The sequence below is a fragment of the Monodelphis domestica genome, chromosome 1, assembly GCF_027887165.1.
Source record: "Monodelphis domestica isolate mMonDom1 chromosome 1, mMonDom1.pri, whole genome shotgun sequence".
Taxonomy (NCBI): domain Eukaryota; kingdom Metazoa; phylum Chordata; class Mammalia; order Didelphimorphia; family Didelphidae; genus Monodelphis; species Monodelphis domestica.
Genome location: NC_077227.1, coordinates 176,288,301 through 176,310,737, shown reverse-complemented (window position 1 = coordinate 176,310,737; position 22,437 = coordinate 176,288,301). Strand labels below are relative to the sequence as shown.

Here is a 22,437-nt window from a genome sequence, read left to right as displayed (position 1 = left end):
TAAGGGTTAGGAAATGAGGGTTAAAGGAACTTGTCCAGGGTCTCACAGCTAGGAAGTATTCAAGGCCAGATTTAAACCCCGAACCTTCTGTTTCTAGGCCTAGTTCTCAATCCAATAAGCCACCTAGCTGGCCCCTATATAATTATAATGACAAAGTTTAGTCCTCAAGAAGAGAGGAAAAATGTACTTTCCCCCTTTGTAGAAATGGGGGGTTATGGATATGAAACATAATATATATTGTCAGATGTGTTGATTAGTTCTACTGAACTTTTTCCTCTTTGCCTTCTTTCTTTTTTTGTTCTTTGGGGTAGTGGTGGGGGATATTTGGAAATGAAGGTGACAGAAAAACAAAGATAATAAAAATTTAAAAATACTACAAAATATACCAAGACAGAGCCAGAATCAAAGACCAAAATCTCTACCAAAGAAACTTGGTAGTTTGTAGTTTGTTAAAGGTAATGATTATTATCCAGATTATGATGTATAGTTAGATTATTTAATGTTTGATTATTACCCTTATAGCTTATCAACTACTATATATTATTAAGAAAAGGCACTGCAAATGGATAATGATTGGGGTTAAAAAGGGAATGGAGAGCATTTGGATTGCCTTTGGACAGTTGTGTCATTCTTTAATGACCCCAAACTCCCTAAAATAGTTCCATTTTTCAATACTAATATATTAGAGCTGTTATTGTATGATTGCCTACTCTATAATCCTCATAGAAATAAATATGAGTATCATTGAGAGGGCAATGACAAGGCATGTGGTAGATGTGAAGAGCTAACATATTATAAACAAGGAATTACAGAAGACCTGGATTAGCAGATGATATGAAGGAAATGTTCTTGTGAAAAAAATATGGGCTGGCCACGTGGTAGGAGTGATGGATGACTGACAGTTATCCTGTTTTCTCCATTAGTATCCTTGTGATGTTGAAAATAGGGTAAATTTATGGGTTACACCAACTTGGAATACTTGTCCTGTCACTAGGAGATTTTTGTCCCAATAACTTATTATGATATATGCCTCATGGAAGATCTATTATATCTAAGTTAAAGTCAGTTAACAATTTCTTTTTCCTTAGTACTCCTGTGAAATAAGTAGGTGCTGGACTCTCTACTTATTTCTAGGACTATTTATTTCTTCAGCATTTCTTTAGATATTCAGGATCTTGAAGGATTCTCACTGTGTGTGCTTTACAACTTCCTATATTTAGAAGAGGAAGTAGAAATTTAGAGGGAGAAATGAACACATCCAGGCCACCCAAAGAGTGGAACAGAATTAAGGTTTGACCCTAAAGATCTCCCACTGGGCCAGCAACATTGCTTGCTTTTTCTATTCAGACTTTATAGTGCACATACTAAGCCATTGTGGTCTTGGCTACATAAACATCCTGCAAAAACCGTGGAAACCAGTCGTAGGCATAGATGAAAAAAAGCTGAGTCAAATGAAAAACAAACTGGAGAGATGATCTTTATGTATAGGGCTGTCCCTACTTGGAGGTAGAGTAGGTGGTGGAAAAGTCTACTCCTACAAGTTAGCACCATTCAGATATTTGAAAAATATGTATTCACATTCTACTGTCCGCCCTGAGGATTATTGTGAAGAAAGTCTATAAATCTTCAAGCATTTATATCCATGTGAATTTTTATTACAATAACCCATTGTCTGTTCTTTTCCAAATAAATACCTCCAGTTTCTAAAGTAATAGGGTTTGTTGAACTTGGAAATAGAGAATAAGGGGTAACTTTCTCCATCTGTCTCCAACTTTTCTCCAAGAAGAAAATAGAAATAAAAAGTGAGGAAGATTTTGAGGGATCTTTAGAAAGGCTGGTAAGCATGTGAATGGACTTTGGAGATGCCCATGTAATTGCTTTCCCTTGTGGTCTTTAAATGTAGGCTTTGGGGGCTCAGTGGATTAAGAGCTATGCCTAGAGATGGGAGATCATGGGTTCAAATCTGGCCTCAGATATTTCCTAGTTGTGTGACTCTGGGAAAGTCACTTAACCATCATTGCCTAGCCCTTACCACATTTCTGGCTTAGAACCAGTACACAGTATTGATTCCAAGATGGAAGGTAAGGGCTTAAAAAAATGTGGGCATGAGTCTCCTCTTACAGCATTGTTATAGGATGTTAGTACTTGGAGGATGGGGGAGGGTCAGGATGGGTAGTCTTTCCTAAACTGAGAAAAGGAGCATTTACTTGAAGTAAACACCCTCAAATTTTCCTAAAAATCAAAGAGGCAAAGGGAGGAAGAACTCATTACAGGATTTACTGGTCTGCTTCCTAATTTCCTTTAGGCCTTAGGCATGGGTCACTTGGAAGGCTTCTTTCAGCAGTTCCCTAAGCAGCCACTTAGCAGACTAAGCAATTCAGAAGCTTCTAGAGTTATCTGGCTGCTAACCCATGCTTGAGTCATGTGGCTTTAACCTCACTTTTTTCTCTGTCTGGGAGGCATGTGGGCTAATGGGCCTGCTCTTTACCTCTCTATGCCCTTCTCTACTCCCCCTCTTCCTCCCCCCCCAATATCTTTTCACTGTTCATTTGGGCATGTGAAAAAATGAGGGCTTGGCTCTAGATTGGGGGAATATCAGGGCATGCTGATTTGTTGCTCTGACACGGTTAGTACAGTAAATTGGTGTTGCTCCCCAAACTTGTTTTTATTTTTCAAATTATGGATTCCATTTTCTCAAACCTCATTCTCTTTCTGCCTAATATCCTCCTTTAAAAATAAACATCCTTTTGCCCCTCGCTATCTCATTCCCAAACTAGATTAGTCCAACAAGACAATATGCTAAATGATAGAGATAGAAAGACTAAAAATTTTCATATATAATTGTTTGAATATTCTCTTGCTTCTTTCCCTACTTTTAGATTACAAGCTTCTTGAGTCCAGGGGCTCTTTTTTGCCTATCTTTGTATCCTCTCAGTGCTTATGGTGCCTGGCACATACTTGATGCTTAATAAATGCTTGTTGACTTTACCCTTAAGTAGCTTACAATTTAAAATGGGCAATACAGAAAATATTCAGATAGAAATAATACAAGGAAATGGAGAAAAGATCCAGACTAAAGGCCCTAAGAAAACAGGAAGATGGAAAGAATACTTTCAAATGGCTAAGTGTGAAATCCAAACAATTTTTTTTACTACTTGATTTTTCACAAGAGTTAGATAAATACTAGTAGTGAAGTTTTGATTTGGCAAGATCACATATTTCTCAGCAGGGAAGTTTACCAAATCTAAATCCAAATCTACTATTTTAGTCCAATTGCAAATGGCCCAAACTCTATGTTTTAGATATTCTTGGGCATGGAGTGGGTGTCTGAGTGGTCTACACCTTTGATGTTTATGCTACATCACGAAGGCCTAGAAACCCTATATCATGTTGTCTTGATCCATTCACTACCAACCTAACAACCGTCAGTAGATATCTGGATAGGAAATGAAGAATGAAGATTAACTTGCGTTACAGTCATTCTACTTTTCTTGCCAAATTTAAGTTGACTATTGGATCTTCCACTTACCACTTCCCCATGTCTGTATTAGGAAAAACTCAAGTACCCATTCTATTAAATAATAGTGTAACTCTTTCCAAAGAAAAGGACAGTAAGTACCTATAAATGGGCCTTACTCTAGGAGATATCAGCTATCATGCTTAGCTTTAAGCTAGTGCTTATATTCTTTTTATTTATTTTTATTTATTTATTTATTTTTATAACCCTTACCTTCCGTCTAAGAGTCAATACTGTGTATTGGCTCCAAGGCAGCCTGACTCCAAGGCAGAAGAGTGGTAAGGGCTAGGCAATGGGGGGTCAAGTGACTTGCCCAGGGTCACACAGCTAGGAAGTGTCTGAGGCCAGATTTGAACCTAGGACCTCCCGTCTCTAGGCCTGGCTCTCAATCCACTGAGCCACCCAGCTGCCCGCTTAGTGCTTATATTCTTAGCTTTGGCCCCGGCTGCTTCTCTTATTTCTGCCTGGAGAATTTTGGCTTTAGTCTTCTCTGTTCATTTTAAGTCATTGATGCTTTTGTTTTCTCTACCTGTAGGAAGCCAACTTCCCAGCTTAGTTATCCAAGCCTACTATTATCTGGCTCTATTCAATATTATTTTCAATATTACCTCTCTATCCTTCCCCTTCCTAACCGACTCTCTACAGAGCAAATCATATCATTTGCATTCCAATCACCATTTTCTTTGCTCAAGCTGTTGGGCCTAGAATGTTCTTCTTTCTACCACTTATCAATCATGGCTCAGCTCAAATTCCACTACCTCCAAGAAAGCTTCTCTGTTAGCCTCCCAACTCCTATTGTATTTATAATGAGGACCCAATATTTGGGACAATTTACTGTTATCTTACTTCTCTGGGTGTGTTAGTTTTGGCTTAGCTGGAAGTTCCTTGAGGGAAGGAACCATATCTTATGATTAAAAAATAATTAATTCCCCACAGAACCTAGCATAAAGTTGGGCAAATAGTAGGTACAAAATAAATAGTGTTCTATTAAGATCATTTTTGTATGCTTGAGGAAGATCATTTTGTGGCAAATCTAAGTAATCAGCATTGCTACTAGTGCTGTTGACCTATTTGAAGTTCACCCTCAGAGCAGACACTTGAATTCCTTAGCCCATTCATTAAAACCTCTGGATTAATGGCCATTATACACAAGACACAAGAGCGAGGCTATCAAGACCTCTTCTTTACGAGTAGGAATTCTTTCCTTCTCTTTCTCTTTGTTTTTTCCCCATCCCTACTGCTCAGTACAGTGTCTAGCATATTAGAGGTGTTTAATAATTGTTTTAATTGGTACTGACCTGTGGTGTTGCCTATGATTACAGCTGGTGTAGTGCATTTTGAATCAGAGGACCTAGATTCAAATCCTGATCCACTACTTATTACATGTATGACCTTTGGGAATTAAGCAGTTATTCAGCATTAAGTGCCATGTCTTGCCTTTTGATCCCTAGTGCTAAGCAGAGTGCTTGAGATAAATTTAATGCTTAATAAATGCTTGTTGACTGACTAGGTGCCACTGTGCTAGCTTCTGGAGATAGAAAAATCAATCTCTCAGACTATTTCCTTATCTTTAAAATGATTGTATTGGACTAGATGACCTTTACAGGTAATTTTATGGTCCTTTCTAGGTATAAATCCTATAATCCCCTTGAGGAGGATGACTCACCTGGCATGACAGTTAACTGAGTGCCTTTCCCAAAGGTGAGTTTGCCTAGGACTTCTCCAGTATTTGCACCACCAATGATGGCATTACAGAAAACCACTAGTCACATATACTTCTTTTCTTTTTTCTCCTTAAATCCTTACCTTTTTTTTTGCCTTAGAATCAATACCAGTACCAAGGCAGAAGATGGTAAAGGCCTGGCAATTGGGGTTAAGTGACTTGCCCAGGGTCACACAGCTAGGAAGTATCTGGAACTCAAGATGTCCTATTTATAGGTCTAGCTCTCTATCCACTGAGCCACCTCACTGTACCCAACACGCCTGCCTCCCATATACTTCTCCACCCTCCCCATATATTTCTTAATAGAGATTGAAAAGTGATTAGTAGAGTGATTACTATTTCATCTTCAGTCTTTCCTCTCCTGGAGGTAGTAGCTAGTCTTCCTCTTCCCCATTCCATATCATAGAAATATGTGTAAACACATAATTTTGAAATTGTTCCCAGTGAAAGGAGCTGCCCAAGTTCTTTTCTCGGAGTATTAAAATGGTGTCTCAACTTCATTCTACCATTTACATTTCTAATTCCAGCTTGAGAACAGAGCTTCTCTACTTACAAGTACTGGATTCTGGTTTTGGGATGTTTTGGGGAGAGAAAAACATTATGATCTTGCAGTTACTACCCTGATATATGTTAATACTCTAGAAGGGAAGGGAAACGCATCATCTCTCAGGCATAGAAGGATTAATTACCATTCTTTCCCTTGCCCCAGTCTACTCACTCACTTGGGTGGATACTCAACCTAGTCCCTGCTCCAAATGTTAGTCTGCCTCCTCCTCCTGCTAAGTACCCCAGCAGGGGAGGTCTTTGCAATAATCTTCACCATGATACTTGCTGCTAGCAGAGTTACAGATGGAGAACCACTTTCAAATCCCCGGGAGTCTACATTGCCTAGCTTTCCTCTTCTCTCAGGTTGCAACTTCCCTTGAGAAATTTAGTTATTAGGTTATTAGGGGTGGGGTGAGAGGAAAACCATCATAATAGCCATGATCAGTCCTTGAAAAGTTCAGTCAGATTTAGTATATTCTCTGGCCTGCCTCTCTAATACCCACATCAGAACCATCCACATTAGAGTAGCTAGGATTTTCTATTTACTGTTGACTTTAGCCAGGTTACTAAAGTTTCTCAGAGCTATTTATTCCCCACATGTAAAAAGAGGGTGCTAGACTAGATAATTCTCCTAAGGTCCCTTAGAGTTATGATCCCATGAATACTGCTTCAATTAAATGATTATCACAGTTGAAATAGGAGTTACACCAAACATGCTCATTATTAATGCCAGGGAATTTAGTTACTCTCAGAAATGAGTGAATTTATATTTGTCCATTAACTCATCTCTTCTCCCCAAGGCATTTAGATAATTTTCAGAATATTCAGATTATCTTGTGCTGATATCATTGGCTTTATACTAAAATACAGAGCATTTGGGTTCCTTTTTGTATATCCCTAAATCAAGGACATTGACTAGTCTGTTAACTTATTTTTTTTTTGATAGCCCATATTTCAATATTATTGGTTTCTTTTATAATATTATATAGTTTAAGCATTTGAAAACATTATTTTGAGACAGGGTCTATAGACTTCACCAGATTGCCAAAGGGATCCATGACACACCCAAAAAACGTAAAGCATCCCTGATCTAAATTTTCCTGTTTTAATTCCTATTTTCTTGGCTTGTTCCTTTCTTAAATGTGCTAAGTAGGGATCATTTAAATTGGGGAATCTCTTAAGAGTCGAAAATGACTGTTTTTCATTTGTCATAAATCACAATCTGGTTTTTCCTTTAGTTCCTGCTTGGTCATTTTTGATGATTACTTGTATCAAACATAAAGGTCTGTAATACCCAGCCTAGACCTTACTCCAATGGTCAGATAACATAGCCTTCAGGATGTATACAGCAGGTATTAGTTTTGTATGAACTCTTTGCCTTTCCTCACTAGTCTAGTTGGATGTGGGAATGGGCATTTTTTGCTCTACTTTCTACCTCCAATCTCTAGGATCTCAAAAATAGTTTCCCCTCTAGCTATTGCCAAGAAAAATTCAGACATGTTACCAAGAAGTACTTTTGAGCTGCTAGAAACCTACCGGGCTTTAAATTATAAGAAACAGTAATGATTCTTAAGAGATCATTGAATCTATTTCCCTGGAAAAAACTTCAAAATAAGAAAAGGCATCCACCTGGAATTATGTTAATCCTTGGAAGCAAGAGGATAGAGAGAGTTTCTAGAATACCTTGCTGCATTACATTTATCCCTTCATGCATTTATTAATCATTTATTCTATGTAACATAGCTTTCTGTGGACCTCTCTTCACCTTATCACTCACTCCTGGAGAAATAACTAGAAAGAACCTGGACCAGGAAGATCTGGGTTCTTGTCCTTGTTCATTACTGTGAGACTGAGCAAATCTTTTAAACTCTGTTTCCTTATCTGTAAAACAAGAAAGTTGAATTAGGTGACCTCTAAGGGTCTATAATTCTAAGATCCATTAGAAAAAAACTGATAACAATGCTTTGCACATAGTTGATTTGGACAAATATTTGTTGAATTGAATTGATCATCAGTGTTTCCTCCTAATCATTATGATTCTATTCAATCTATTTGGTCAAATCACTGAACATTCAAGACTGCTGTGTGGCAAGTGCTCAGAGCACATCTTCAGTAATTGCTCCCAAGCACATATTGATGCAGACAAAAATTGTTCAAAGCAGATATTGATGCAGACAATTACATGCAGCTCATGCAGAACCCAGACATTCAACTTTGCAGTCTACTTACTAGGAACAATGATTACTTTGCAGCCTTTCCCAAAAGTAAGTTTGTAGTTTCCTCCAGCTACCCACTGTGGGATCAAATACTACAAAAACTACTGCCCTTAAGCTCTTTCTGACTTCGAAGGGAGAATAAGGCCCACAGGTGAGATGTGAAAAGATGTACAGTTTTTGGAAAACATATCAGATAACAATCCTTTTCTCTTTTTGGTCTTGGGAAGGAGGGATGGGTGCTTACATTTGGAATCAGACCTCATTTGGCTAAGTGTTCCAAATCCGTTCTTTGATGCCTTCTTGGCATGGCTGGCCATTGGAATCCTGATAGTGAGGAATTTCCAAATTGTTTCTCACCTTTATTTGGCATTTTAAAATTTACAAAGCATTTTCCTTTCCTCAAAACAATCCTATGGTGGAGGTAGGGCAAGTTATTGCTAGCTTCATTTAATAGAAAAGGAAACTGAGGCTCAGAGAGATTAAGTGACTTGCCTAGGATGATACAACTGTTTAGGGATAGAGCCAAGAATCAGACTCAGGACTTTTTAGTCCAAGACCAGCGTTCTTTTCATTATACTCCACTAGATCCTGAGGAATATGATAGATTTTCATTGAGCACCACAAATCCAGAACAAGGGAAGGAAAGGGATAATTTTTTGGACAATGAGAATCTTATGATGAAAGCAAGGTGACATGGAGAAGTATAGAGGAAGACTGTGCCTTAAGATAAGATTTCAACCAGTTCTTGAAGATTTTAAGGAAAGGGATTCTCACTGTTAGGGACTATTTTCAAAGGTTTAATGTAAGTTACTTTTGCAGCAGTGAAAATTTGTTAGATTTTAATTGAGAGGGTAGACATATGCAATGTCTTCTATATACTTAATGCTTTGATTTCATTGGTATGAGTAGTACTCCATCCACTGATTCAAATCTTAACCTTCTCTAACTATGGTTGTAGTGGCCCTACTCCTCCAGATCATCACTTTGTCACCAACATGGTGATGAATTCATCTCTTTGAACTTAAACTATTTTTTTTGGCGACAACTGCACAGCTCATCATCAGGGCCATATTCAAGACCTTTCCTGCTTGGTACTACTACTAGAATGTGTGCTCTGTTGGCACAGTCTTTTGAGAATCAAATTTCTGTCAATAATAAGGTAGATCACCAGAGGAGGACTTTAGTGGAGGAATTCAATATCACAAAATATTTCAGAAGATAATCCTCTAAGATATGAATTCACCATTATAGTTATATTTATAAACTGCTTAGCACAAAATGCTAGTTTTCTTCCTTCCCTCTTCCTATTCCTATTCAGATCACAACTCAAAATCTTAGTCATCAATTTCATGAATTGACATGGCCAAACTTTTTGGTGATAAGTCTTTACAGATTTTGCTTTGAGAACCATTAGAATAATTTGAGATTCATTTGGATCATGATATAGATATAATGATAAGGCAAGCATCAGAATAGGACTTTCATTATAATATAGTTTAATGGAGGTGCCAATGGAAAATAACTCCAAATTTTTAATTGTTTTAAAGTCCCTCCAGCCTTCTCTTTATGTTAAGAACTTATCTAATTTATTTGTTAATATTTTACATAGTCCCATTTTTCAGTCTCTTCATTTAAAAAATAAAAAAAAATAAGATTTCTCCATTGCTCTAAAGATGTAGAATCCTAAGCTAGACCTAGTGTTCTTGTGAAGATCTGACAAAAACCCAAGAACACAGAGGAACTTATTTCCTATCTTCTTTAATGACAACCAGATGGTTCCAAATAAATCTCAGATTCATAATTCCATTTTGTCTCTGGCAAAAACCTTTTGTCTCAAATGGCCATCGATGACAAGTCATCAATATATTATCACAATGATAGGGAAGCCTATTCCCTTTACCACTTATTCTCCCATCCCCATCCCCACCTTATCTTTACCTCCCCTCCTCACCCCATTCCCAATCACACATTACTATTAGAAAACATTTTTAAGTACAACCATAAAAAGGAGAACATTAAAAGGCTTCAAGAACCTTTCCAATGAATTGACCAGTTATGACTTTAGGAGATCGATGGGGTAGCATGCTTTCTACCTCTAATCATTAGAGATATGTTGGATAAGAGGTGCGGAATAAGGCATACATTTTTATGTGGCCAGTGCTGATTTATTTAATTTTGTTATTCTTTTTTTTTTAAGGGAGGTTTCTATTAGGGGTGGGCTGAATCAGTGAGAAGTGATAGTGATATAGAATAAGAAAAGAATATCAGTAAAACATTTTTAAAAAGAATAGAAGTTAATCTTTAAATCAGGGTCCAAGTTGCCAGACTTCACCTATCCAAGTCTCATGAATAACTATGAAATGAACTAGTGAAGCACAGACTTAGACCTAAGGCCCATGACCTAGGATTTCCCTGGTTCTTTGACCAAAGTAGAAGATAAGGAACTTACTTGGATGGATTTGGAGCCTGGTCCCACTCCCCCAAATGAGATCTCTACTTCCGGTATTTGCACTCTGATTCAAAGCATTACAAAATACCTGTACCCTCCATCACAAGATGGCTGCTTAAGCCCATCTTCCTGGTTCAATATCATACACCACAAACAAACCTATTTCGTGGTTAATCTGTCCACAAAATTCTGTTTTCTATGTCACTTTAATCATAATACAAAATCCTCCTAAATCCCCTCTCCTTCATTATACCAAGATCTTCTCTTTCACTTTCAAATGACTAAAATGTCATTCATATCCCAAATACCAAAGAGACTATAGAAATAATGCCAGTCACCAGGGCAAGGAGGCTTATTGTAGGGACAGAAAAAGGAAATTTTATTCTAGAACCCCAAACTGTTTTCTCATGAGGCAAGGCATCTGTCCTTACAGGATTTTACAGGCATAGTCTAGGGAGAATATCTACTTATGGACAGGGAGGAAAGGAGGCTGGAGGATCTGGAGGTCACAGGGGTGTGGTAGAAAATAACTGAAATTCACAGCTTGAGGAAAGAAGTTTTTTTTCCAATGGATAAACCTTGGGAAATGGTCCTTTCCTCATTTCCTGGAGGCATGCTAAGAAAACAGTAGACAAAGCCTCTCTCCTGTACTCTCAATAATTTCATCAGATCAGCTTCTTGACATGAAAAACACAAGTAAAACAGCCCTTGGACAACACTGAACTTCATTAATGGAAGAGAACTTGTCCTAGAGAGCTTCATAATCCTGTCTTTGTCTGGAAAGTTTCTTTGATCATTTCTCTAAAACTCATATGGATAGATAGGAAGTTTAGTTTTTCTTCTTAACATAAGAATGTAGTTTCTGTTAGATATAGATGCATCAGAAAGGCAGTCGTTGCAAGAAGGCACCTCACACCACAATACACATTCTTCATATTCTCTCTCCATCTGTCTTCCTCTGCCTCTGTGCTTTTCTCATTCCCTCTCTAATAACTTCATCCTCCAATTTATGGGTTCCTCTTCCTTACTGATTACAATATGGGTGAATAAAGATGACCATAGGGTTAGGTTTATCAACTCACCCAGATTTTAAGAGTGTTACATCGTCTCTGATGCTCCCAATTTATGGGCAGAAATATTTTTCTTGTCGAGTTTTTGAGCTTAGGTGGATTGGACAGGGTACATTACTCCTTCATCCCCACTCTCCCAAGAGCAGAGGAATAAAAAAATGCCCTTCACTGTAAAATATATTTAGATGGCATGCTGCTTTAGCACTGAGAGACTGTGGGTCTTAATATACAGAGGAAATAATCATTTAGAAAGTGTCCAAAGATCCCGTTAATGGGCTGAGAGGGTTGAGAACCAATATCTTAAAGTCAGTTTGCCAAGGATCATCTCTGAGAATGCTTATTTTCCTGGCATATGCTTAGCTTCTTTTGTTTTGTCAGATAAATAAGACAACTGGGGAGACATGCTGAGGTAGTGAAAACAGCACTGGATTTGGAATTAGAATACTTGGGTTTGAACTTTGGCTCTTTTGTTACCATGGGTATGATTTTGGGCTAATTGTTTCACCTCTTTAGACTTCAGTGTCCTCTATGAAATGAGGATGTTGGATTGGATTCTAATCCTCTGTTCCTGTGTGATTTGTCCATAGTCATAGAGAGTGCCTGATCCTGGACAGAATCCCAGGTCTTTGTTCTCTACACTACCATGTTCCCAATATCTTGTCTGCTTCAATGACTATGTGAAGGTCACTGATTTCAAAATGCTTGGAAGCTCACAGAACAAGAAAGATACAGTTATTTCTTTTGTTGCATTAGTGATTCTATGTCTTATTTGTACATCAGAGATTTTCTGATTCCCTTACTTTATACTCATATGCATTCATGGTCCTGAATTGTGGTCAGGTTTTAAAGGATTACAAACTTCACATCTGATCTGAGAGATCAGATAAACTTCAAGACTATATGGGATGATTTCCTTTCCATATGATCTTGGGCAAGTCATTTAAACCCATTTGCCTAGTCTTTACTATACATCTGCCTTGGAACTGATACTTATTATCAATTCTAAGAAAGACGTTTTTGTTTTTTTTTTTTAAAGGAAGTATGGAATAGCAGGGTTAGGAAAAAATGAGACCAGGAAAAAAACCCTAGAAAGTAGCAACTGCTTATGCATGAAGTCTAGTGTTGGTGCAAGGTAGGGCTGGAAATGATCAAGAGCTCCTTTACTTACTTGGCAGGACTGCCACTTGGGTTCCCTTTCCAAAAATGTGTTGGCTGTTTCCATAGCTCACATTAGGTCACTGCCTTACAAAAAGGCTAAGATACCACCTACCATATGATAGACTGTGATACGTTAAGCTATAAAGTAGAAAAAGCTGATCCTAAAGACTAAAGAATTGTTTGAAATGAGTGAAGAAATAATGGTTTTACATTTATCCATCAATACATCAGTGCTATTACTGGCTGTTATTTTTTTTAGTATTATGATATCTATCTGCCAATATACTTTGTTTCTGATTATTTCCCAGAAGTTCAAGATGTTTGTCTAAACACCATAGAGAATGGGGACAGCTAAGTGACTCAGTGGATTGAGAGCCAGGTCTGGAGACAGGAGTTCCTGGGTTCAAATCTGGCCATGTCACCTTCTCAGCTATGTGACTCTAGGCAAATCGGTTGACCCCTATTGCCCTTACCACTCTTCTGCCTTGGAACCAATACAGTGTATTGATTCTAAGACAGAAGGTTAGTGTTAAAAAAAACAAACCCAAACAAATAGCCTAGAGAAAATTAACCATTTCTGTGACTGCCCAGACTACCTTTCCTGGCTATACTTCCTTAATATATGTTGTCCCTTCAATTAATTAAAAAGTGATCTTCTTGAGAATAAGGACTATCTCACTTTTTGTTTTTATTTTCAGATACAATGCCTGGTTCATAGATGCTCTTTCATTTATTCAAGGCAAGGCATATCTGTATAAAAATGGACAGAAAACATGCCACCATTGATCTGCTTCATCGCTGCCATTTTGGAAGAAGGCACCATCTTTTCACTTATACATACTTTGCCAAGGCAGAATGAGAGTGTCTTTAGCATCTTACTCTGAGACATAAAATAAAAATGCAAGTGCAACACGACTTGGAGCCAATGTGTCCTTTTCTATATCTGAGTAAGATTCTTTAGTGACTCATTCCTGACTCATTCATGTACTTCTTGTTGCCTCATTTACCAGGGTGGTCTCCCACCCTCTATACCAGAGGAATATCTCAGGAGAGGATATAGCTTTTTCAGATCTATTTAGTAAGTTATTAAATTGAACTACTTCGATTCTATTCCCAAGGGAGAATGGACAGGCAAGAGATAATGTATGTAAAAATACTTTGAAGAACTATAAAAGTGGGTCAGTGAAGTGTCTCAGTGTATAGTCAGGCCAAGAGATGGGAGGTCCTAGGTTCAAATCTGGCCTCAGATACTTTCTAACTGTGTTACCTTGGGCAAGTCATTTAATCCCAATCACCTAGTCTTTATTGCTCTTCTGCCTTGGAACCAAGACTTTTTAGTGATTCTAAGACAGAAAGTAAGGATTTAAAAAGAAAAGCTACCAAAGTATAATAAGAATATGCAGTATTATTGTAATAGTACAATTTGCTACAAGGCCCAGCAAAGGTCTTGCCTTTTCCATGTATGTGTCTCTTTACAAAATGGTGCCTTGAAACTTTGCCCAATGACAGAATTTTTGTCACATAATAATCTAGTCAGTTAATATATATAGGATACAAGGAAAGGCAAAAGCAGGTCTTGCTCTCAAGGAGCTCAAAGTCTAATGGGGGAGACAGTATGCAAACAACTATATATAAACAAGATACAGAGAGGATAAATTGGAGATTATCAATAGAAGAAAGACATAATTTCTTTTATCTGTGAAGACAACATATTTAGCATCTATTTAACTTGTGAATCCTCTGATACCAAAACCAATAGTAATATGAATAAATATATCAAATTACCAGTTCAAATTTATTTCCTCTTTTAAATAATATCTTATCCTTTGTTAGGAAATATTCTCCTCCGTAAGTAAAATTTAAGCCAAGTTATCTCTGAGAACTTACTTGTTTCAACAAATAGTCTAGTTCCTTTTCCAAAGGAAACTCTGAAGTTTCCTGTGCTTCCCACAGTGATTTTTACTGCAACAAAATCTCTTCATTTCTACTTATACACCATAACTAGGAAGCTTGCCCTTTTATGGGAAGTAAGGTTTGAGAGACAGAACTATTAATAAGAAGCATTTTTAAACATATCCTTTGTCAAATATATTTAAGTTTTTGGTGAAGTCAACAGTATTCTATTAACATATATCTTCTCTGTTGTTCCCTTATTGCTCCCTTCTCAGTCAAGATTCTTTGCATTCTCTATTTGTTATCATAGTCATGCCCCTTATTTGAACTATTTTCTTAATCTATATTTTTCTTGTCTAGTGCTTTCCATGCTGAGGCCATCAGTCTCAGAATAAGCTAAACCTCAAGATGGCCAGGATTTCTGATCTATGATTATGAATATTTTCTGTTCTTGGATCTATGCAGAGAAATGGGATATAGGCCCTGGATGACTCCCAGAGCTGTTCCCCTTTCCTGAACAACAGTCTTTCTGTGCCAACTTTTTTACTATGTCACAATACCTAACAGAAACTCTGTCAAGGTGCAAGGGTATTTTTGGTTCTCTGAATATGACTCTAAAGAGGGCCAGTTATTTGAAATTCTTCTTTGATTCAAGGAATACATATTTGAATGAAGAGATGATAAAGAATACAAGTCTAGCTATTACAATGCTTGGGGCACAGGAAGACTGATTTTCTTTCAAAGAGAGAGACACAAAAAGTCCCTGATCTAAAGGGATCCTTTGGAAGCATTAGGGGCACAGGACCATATTTCTCACTGATCTTATTGATTAAAAAACTGAGGATAAAATAAAAATAATTTATGTTCAAAATATACTTTTAAGGATTTGAATTCATTTGAATGTCTTTACAGACATACTTTATTTCATTTGATCTGAATAATAAGGTAGAAAGTACAAATTGTAACAGTGGGAAAAAAAGCACTGGTTTTGGATTCCAAGGTCCTGGGTTCAAATTCTACATTTGGGCCTCAGTTTCTTTATTTGTAAATGTTGGGGGGTTTTCCTAGCTGACTTCTGAGATTCTTTCTAAACCCCCAATATACATTTGGGTAAACTAAAACCAAGATAGGCAAAGTGATCCTGTGATTTACCTAAGGTCATATAGCTATTAATTGGCAGTATCATAACCAGGACCTGTAATGTGCTGGTCACTGGGGAGATATATAATCAGAAGTATTTAGTGAAATTCTTTTTGATTAGAATCTTTCCCTTGCTTTGGGGTGTAGACAAGTATGAAATATCTATAAAATCTATTCATTTGAGTGAAGGAAACACTGAGAAAACTTTGAGATAAATTGTTGATTTATAGATTTTAAAAGCTATGTTCCTTGTTTGCTACATGAATTTGGGCAAGCCATTTAACTTCTATGAGCCTCAATTAGTTAATCTTTAAGGGGTTTGGGAATAGATGATTTCTAAATCCTATTCTAATTCTAAAATCTATGATTCTATGATCCATCATCCTAAGGGAGTTTTGAAATCTATTAGTCTGAACTTACTTTTTATAAATAAGAAAACTGTGACTCAGAGAGTTTAAGTAATATTCCTGAGGTTTCACTGCTTTCTAGTAGTAGAACTGGGACCTCAAACTCAAGTCTAGTTCCCAATTTGTTTCTCTTTTCTACTATGTCACCACAGTTCATCCTGAATGTCTTAGGAAAAATAAAATGGCCTCCCTCCCATCCTCTCCAATTTTACCTCTCTCACCTTCAACTTCAGTACTTTTCCAATCAGAAAAAGAGATAATCTACTAGATGATGGCCATCACACTGATAAGCATTTCCAGTCATTTCCCCTGAGGTTCAGCTCTATTTTTGTTTTCAAATTTCTAGTGATGGGATTTCCCCCCAGAACTTCTTTGGAAAAAGCTTTGCAGTTTGATAATGTCCTCCTCTCAAAGAAAAAAAAATGTCTAGATATCTTATTTTTTCCCTTCTATATTTTGATATCTTCATTCTTAGTAACTCAGGAAGGTTGAAAGGAAAACTTTCTGTAAACCTCAAAGGGTTATATAAATGTGAGTTTTTATCATAATGCCATTATTTGACTAAAACATAATGACACCTAAACACACACACACACACACACACACACACACACACACACACACACACACACTTACACATCTCAACCCATTGTGTCTGACTGATAAGTACTTGGCTCACTCTCAGTTGTGTTCCTGTCCCAAAGGTGAGTCTGTTTCCTTCTCAATAAGCTACACCGGGATTAATGCTATATGATAAACATTCTGTCTGTTACCTCGGCAGTTTCCTGATTTTGCTAAATTGCCTCCCCCCTTTCCTCACATTCTCCTCTCACTTTGATTTAGGGAATATTAAGGACTTAATTGGAATTATTTGCCTGACTTGCACAGATGAAGAAAAAATCTCTCTCTCTGGACCTCCCACAATCAAATAATCCATATTGCTTTTATATGCTCCCTGAATTTACTGAATAATTCAGAAACAATTCAACTTGCATTGGCTATGGAAACCTGACTCTGTGGAGGATTTTGGTAGAATGGTTTTTGATTATCCTCTTCTGAGAAAGAGGATCCTGTGGCAACATGGAACAGATCATCCATGTCTCCAGTTAACAGGAAGCAAGAAAGAGATAGAAAGAAGATAATGATCAGGAGAGGCAATAATCCAGATAATAAACATCAAGCACTCTTGGCTTGAATTTTTTGGCTGTTTCAGGCAAAATATAGTTTGATGACCTAATTATCCTGGTCCAGGGATTCTGAGTTATTTTAAGTTTGCCAAAGAGACCTGGTCCTATTGCCTTTTCTGTACCTCCATATGGCCATATGCTAAACTCTTGTTGTAGAGGCTCAGCATCACAGTTAATATGGACGGTAACGAATTCTGTCAAATGTGAAAAAACAAAACCTTGAAGAGAGAGTAGTGGAGGTCCAAATCTCACCTGGAGAGATGAGGAGCTTGGTTCCCTTTCCAAATATGAGTTTGTTAACTCCAAAGTTTACACTATGAATCAACACCTTACAAAATGGCTCTGGATATTTGTCACAGTTGTGAGACTGAGACTGAAAGATGTAACAGGAAACTGAGGGGACTGGATTAAAGATTCTCTAAGGTCCTTTTCCAAATCTTAGGAAGTAATTAGACTGAAATACCACCCCAGAGAAAGCCTTGGGAATCCATGTGATTTGAGGTATTTCATTTGAGGGGGGTACAACTGGATAAATGCTGAGAGATGAAGCTCCTGCTCTGGGTCTTTGAATAGGATTTTAGCTATAAAAATGGTGAACAATATAACATGGTAGAAAAAACACTAGACTTGGAGTCAAAAGATGTGGGACCAAGTGCCATCTCTACCACATCACAATTTTATATCTTAAGTCACAATCCTTCTGAGCTTTGGTTTCCTTATCAGTAAAATGGGAATAATCATTCTTTGATTCTTTACCTCACAGGAATGTGGTAAGGATCAAGAGATACATAAATGAAAATGCCTTGTAAATTGTAAAACACTATATAAGTGGAAAATATGATTAATAATAAGAGACTGCTTGGTATGACAGATATAAGTTCGGCCTTGGAGTCAGGAAAATTAGGGTTCAAGTTCTTTCTCTGGCACATGCTAGCTGGGTGCCAAGGGACCAGTGATCAAATTCTCACTGCCCCTGGAAAGTCTTTAAAACAATACATTGCATAAAAGTACCTTTTTTTTTTTAAATCAGTGGAGGTTTTTTTTTTTTTTAATACTGGGAGCAGCCTTTCCAGATAAAATCATAGGTCTAGACTATCCCCACCAAGAAATCAGAATAATAAAAATGCTTGTGCTACAGCCAGACTTTAAACCTCCATATCAAAGACACTAGTTTATTCACCATTACATGCACTAAGGAAAGGATTCCAGCTGAAATTTATGCTTTCTACAGTTGCAAATTTAAATGGTCTGACAAACAGCCTGGCCTCTTTTTCACAGGAACCATAGATGGCTTCCATCATACACACATAATGTGTTTTACACCGTGACAAAAATATGCATAATACTCCGTAGTCTGTCTCTACTTGAGAGCTAGAGGCATAATCCTTCTGCCTATAGAGATGACCACAAAGGGACTTTCCTTTATCTCATGGATGATATACAGCACATTTAGCTCAATTACAAGTTTGAAACATTCACGTAACATTCATACCATTGTACCATAATGCTTTACTCTTGGAGAGACACCATAATCTGTTTGGGAAAGATTAAGTCCAGTTTTACCTGGAGGTTTTAGAATGGAAGAAATAATTTCTGAAAGTTTCCCTCTCTCTTAGTCCTAAAACCCTTTGCTAATTAGAAATGGAAAATACCTATTAGTAATTTTCCTTGAACTCATCTACTCTTACAATTGTTTCCTCTAAGACTCAATTCAGTTCCAGTCTCTAGTGATGGGCTTTCCCTTAGACCTCTTGGGGGAAAGGCTTTCCAGTTGATAATGTTTCCTTGCAGAAAAGTATGTTTATTAATCTTTTATTTCTTTCTCTCATTTCTTTAAGTGTCATCACTCTTAGTAAATTGGTATGTTCATAATGTGCCCATAATTTAAGTACTGCCACTTTATTTTCTTCTTTCCAAATAATTTAATTTCTACCTGACTCCAATACTTACATGGGTTTACAATGAGTTGTGTCCCTATCCCAAAGGTGAGTCCAGCTGTAGTTCCATAATTCACACAATGATTCATGCTATATTATAAACCCCCAACCTACTATCTTTTCCTGTTTCCTAATTATGCTCTATTGAGTAAATATTCCTTATTTAATAAGATTTCCTCCCAACTTGCCTAAATAGAGAAAAGTATTTTCACTACTCTTAAAAAAAATAAAACCCATGTTCCATCTCTATCTTGCTAGAATAGTTCAGTTTCACTTCAGTTCATTTCAGCTATGGAGACTTGACTTTTGTGTGGGTTTAAGTTTAAGTTTAAGTTGACTGATTACCTGTCTTTGTGGAGGGGGATTCTGTATGTCCATAGTATAGATCTTTTAAGTTTCCAAAGCTAAAATAAGAAAGGTAATGAGTAGAGAGGGTTACAATCCAGAGAAAGAACACCAAACATACTTTACCTTTATCTTTTTGATCTAGCTTGCACTCTATGTTGCCTTTTTTGTTCTATTCTGTCTACTGATCACTTTCACCAAATTAACCTATGGATAACTCTAAAGAAGACCAATTCAGGCAAATCTATGAAAGACCTATTTTTAAAAATCTGGATGACTGGCAGAGAATGGGTAGAACTTTGATTAAGAAACTAGGAGTTTCCAAAGATGAGTTTGATAAGTCTTAACACCAGGGATGATACAGTCACTTAAAAGATGGCTCTGTTTTTTTTTTTTTTAACCATAATTCTCTTGAACTGTGTAATGGTGAATTTAGAATTTCAAGCAAAGTTGTTGAAATTCCTGTGGCTCAAGCCATTTAGTTTGAAGAGGAGAAGAAGTTAGGAAAAGATCTGAGATATCCTATCCTGGTTTCTACTGAAATGAAAGTTCAGCTGCATTGAGAAGTATGATACAGTAGAAAGGGTATTGGATTCAGAGTCAGAAGATCAAGCTGGATTCAAATCTTAGCTCTGCCCCTTACTACCCCTAAAGCCTTGGGAAAGAATTTGACTTTTCTGAGACCCAGGTTCCTCACCTGTAAAATGAAGAATAATATTACTTTTATAATCTACCTTACAAGGATATGACCCTTAGCATGAGATCATATATGTGAAAGCACTTAAAAACTGAGACTACTTTTCACATACCAAAAAAGATTATTAACAACAATCAGAATAACAACTCTTATGCTAGATTCAGACTCCAAATTTCCACTTAAAACATCCAAGGAAATCTATCATCACATGTTAACAGGAAGGAATTTCAGCCTATGCTCACTTGTTTCATTCTTCCAAGCTACTTGGCTTACTTGATTTTTGGCAAATAGTCTGGCTCCATTTCCACAGACCTATATGTTTAACATTTTAAAACCCCACCTTCCTATCTTCATAACCTAATCCTTCTGCCCACAGAAATGAGTAATATGGACTTCCTTTATCTCCTGGACAAACACAGATTATTCAGCTCTAATATGAGTTTTGGATATTTAGTGACAATCTTCCTGCTACAATACTTTCTTCTGGAGGGAGAAACCATTACCTCTCCTCCCTCCAATCAGTTTGGGATTAAGTTTAGTTTTAAATGAACGTTTGGGAATAGATGAACTGATCTTTAAAAATGTTCTTCTCTTTCCTCTTAGCCCTAGATCCCTTTGCTAATTGGAAATGAAAAAGGCTTATGAATGATTTCCCACATAACTGTCCATTTCTCAAGTTTTTTTTTCCCCATAAGATTCAGTTTAGTTCAAGCCTCTAGTGATGGGACTGCCATTTAGCCACTGTGGGAAAATATTTTATAATTTGATGTCTTCCTTTCAGGGAAAAGTATCTGTACACACTTGCATTTGAATCTTGTCTCAGACACATGCTAGAGTTATTCATCTTTCCTTTCACCCATCTCTTCATCTGAGCAAATAGAGTTTTGGATTTGACCTCTAAACTTTAAATCTATGATCTTACATTTTTGCCTATAATCCGATTCATCCTGGTTTCAGCATTCTTACTTGGTAAGGTCATAATGTACCCATAATTAAAATAATGACAGAAGGGAAACAGTCTGCTAGGGAAACATCTTTGTATAAAAAAATCAGAAATAATAAAGTATTCTCATTCTTTTTACCATCTTCAAATACATTAGTTTCTGATGCAAATACTTACTTGGTTTTACTTTTAGCTGTGTCCCCTTCCCAAAGGTGAGTTTAGTTCCTGCTCCCCCATAATTTACACAGTGATTCATGCCAATATCATAACCCACCCCTACCTGTTATCTCATCCTGTTTCCCACTTTTACCCTTTTGATTGGGAAGATATTCAATACTTCATAAGGCTATTTTTTCACCTGACTTACTCAGATGAATAGAAAGTATTTTTTCTCTTCAGCAAACAAATCATATTCCCTTCTTACACTGTCCAAATGCACTGAATAATTCAGTTATGCTTTGGTTCACTTTGGCTATGTAGACCTGACTTCTGTGGGGATTGAAGCTGAAGGACTTCTGACTGCTTCTCTTGGTGAAATGGGAGCCTTCAACAGAGAGGAACAGACCATCCCATCTTCATAGCTAAAAGTAGGTCAGGAGTGGGCCGGAGGAAGGTGATACTTGAGGGAAGGCAATAATTTGGATAATAAACACCAAACCCACTCGGCATGAATTTCTTGGACATTTAAAAGTTAAGGGTAGTTTGGTTCATTAATTATGCTGCATCAGGGTTTCCTCTTTTGTATTATTCCCTGGTCATAGAAACCTGGTCCTATTGTCTTTTCGATTCTCTCCATTAGCCTATTTGAAATATTCTCTCTATGGAAGTTCAGAATCGTTCTTGAAGGTCAGCTGCTAACAGTAATACAGACCCACAGACATAAGATAAGCCTAGAAGAAACCTTGAAAATTCCGAAGAGCAATAGAGCAAGAGAAATAACATTCCCTTGGGGAAACTAGAAGCTGGGTCCTTTGGTCATCACTTTTTTAGACCCTCTCTGTTGGTTCAGTATCGCTTTCATGAATGATGACCAATTTAGGCAAACCCAGAGGGTAGGCTAACAAACTTTTAAAAGGAGTAGGGGAGATAAAAAACTTACTTAGAAATACTAGGAGCTTGGTTCCCTTTCCAAAAGTGAGTACATCCAAACCTGAATTTCCACCATGACACAATCCACTACGAAATGGCTATAAGTACAGGCAAAACTCT

The 22,437-nt window shown here is 37.1% G+C and overlaps 1 gene segment (V, D, J or C); it reads right to left on the bottom strand.

Moving 5' to 3' along the window:
- TRAV18.2 (T cell receptor alpha variable 18.2) overlaps positions 1 to 22,437 on the bottom strand; it is a 311,022-nt gene that overhangs the window by 4,621 nt on the left and 283,964 nt on the right.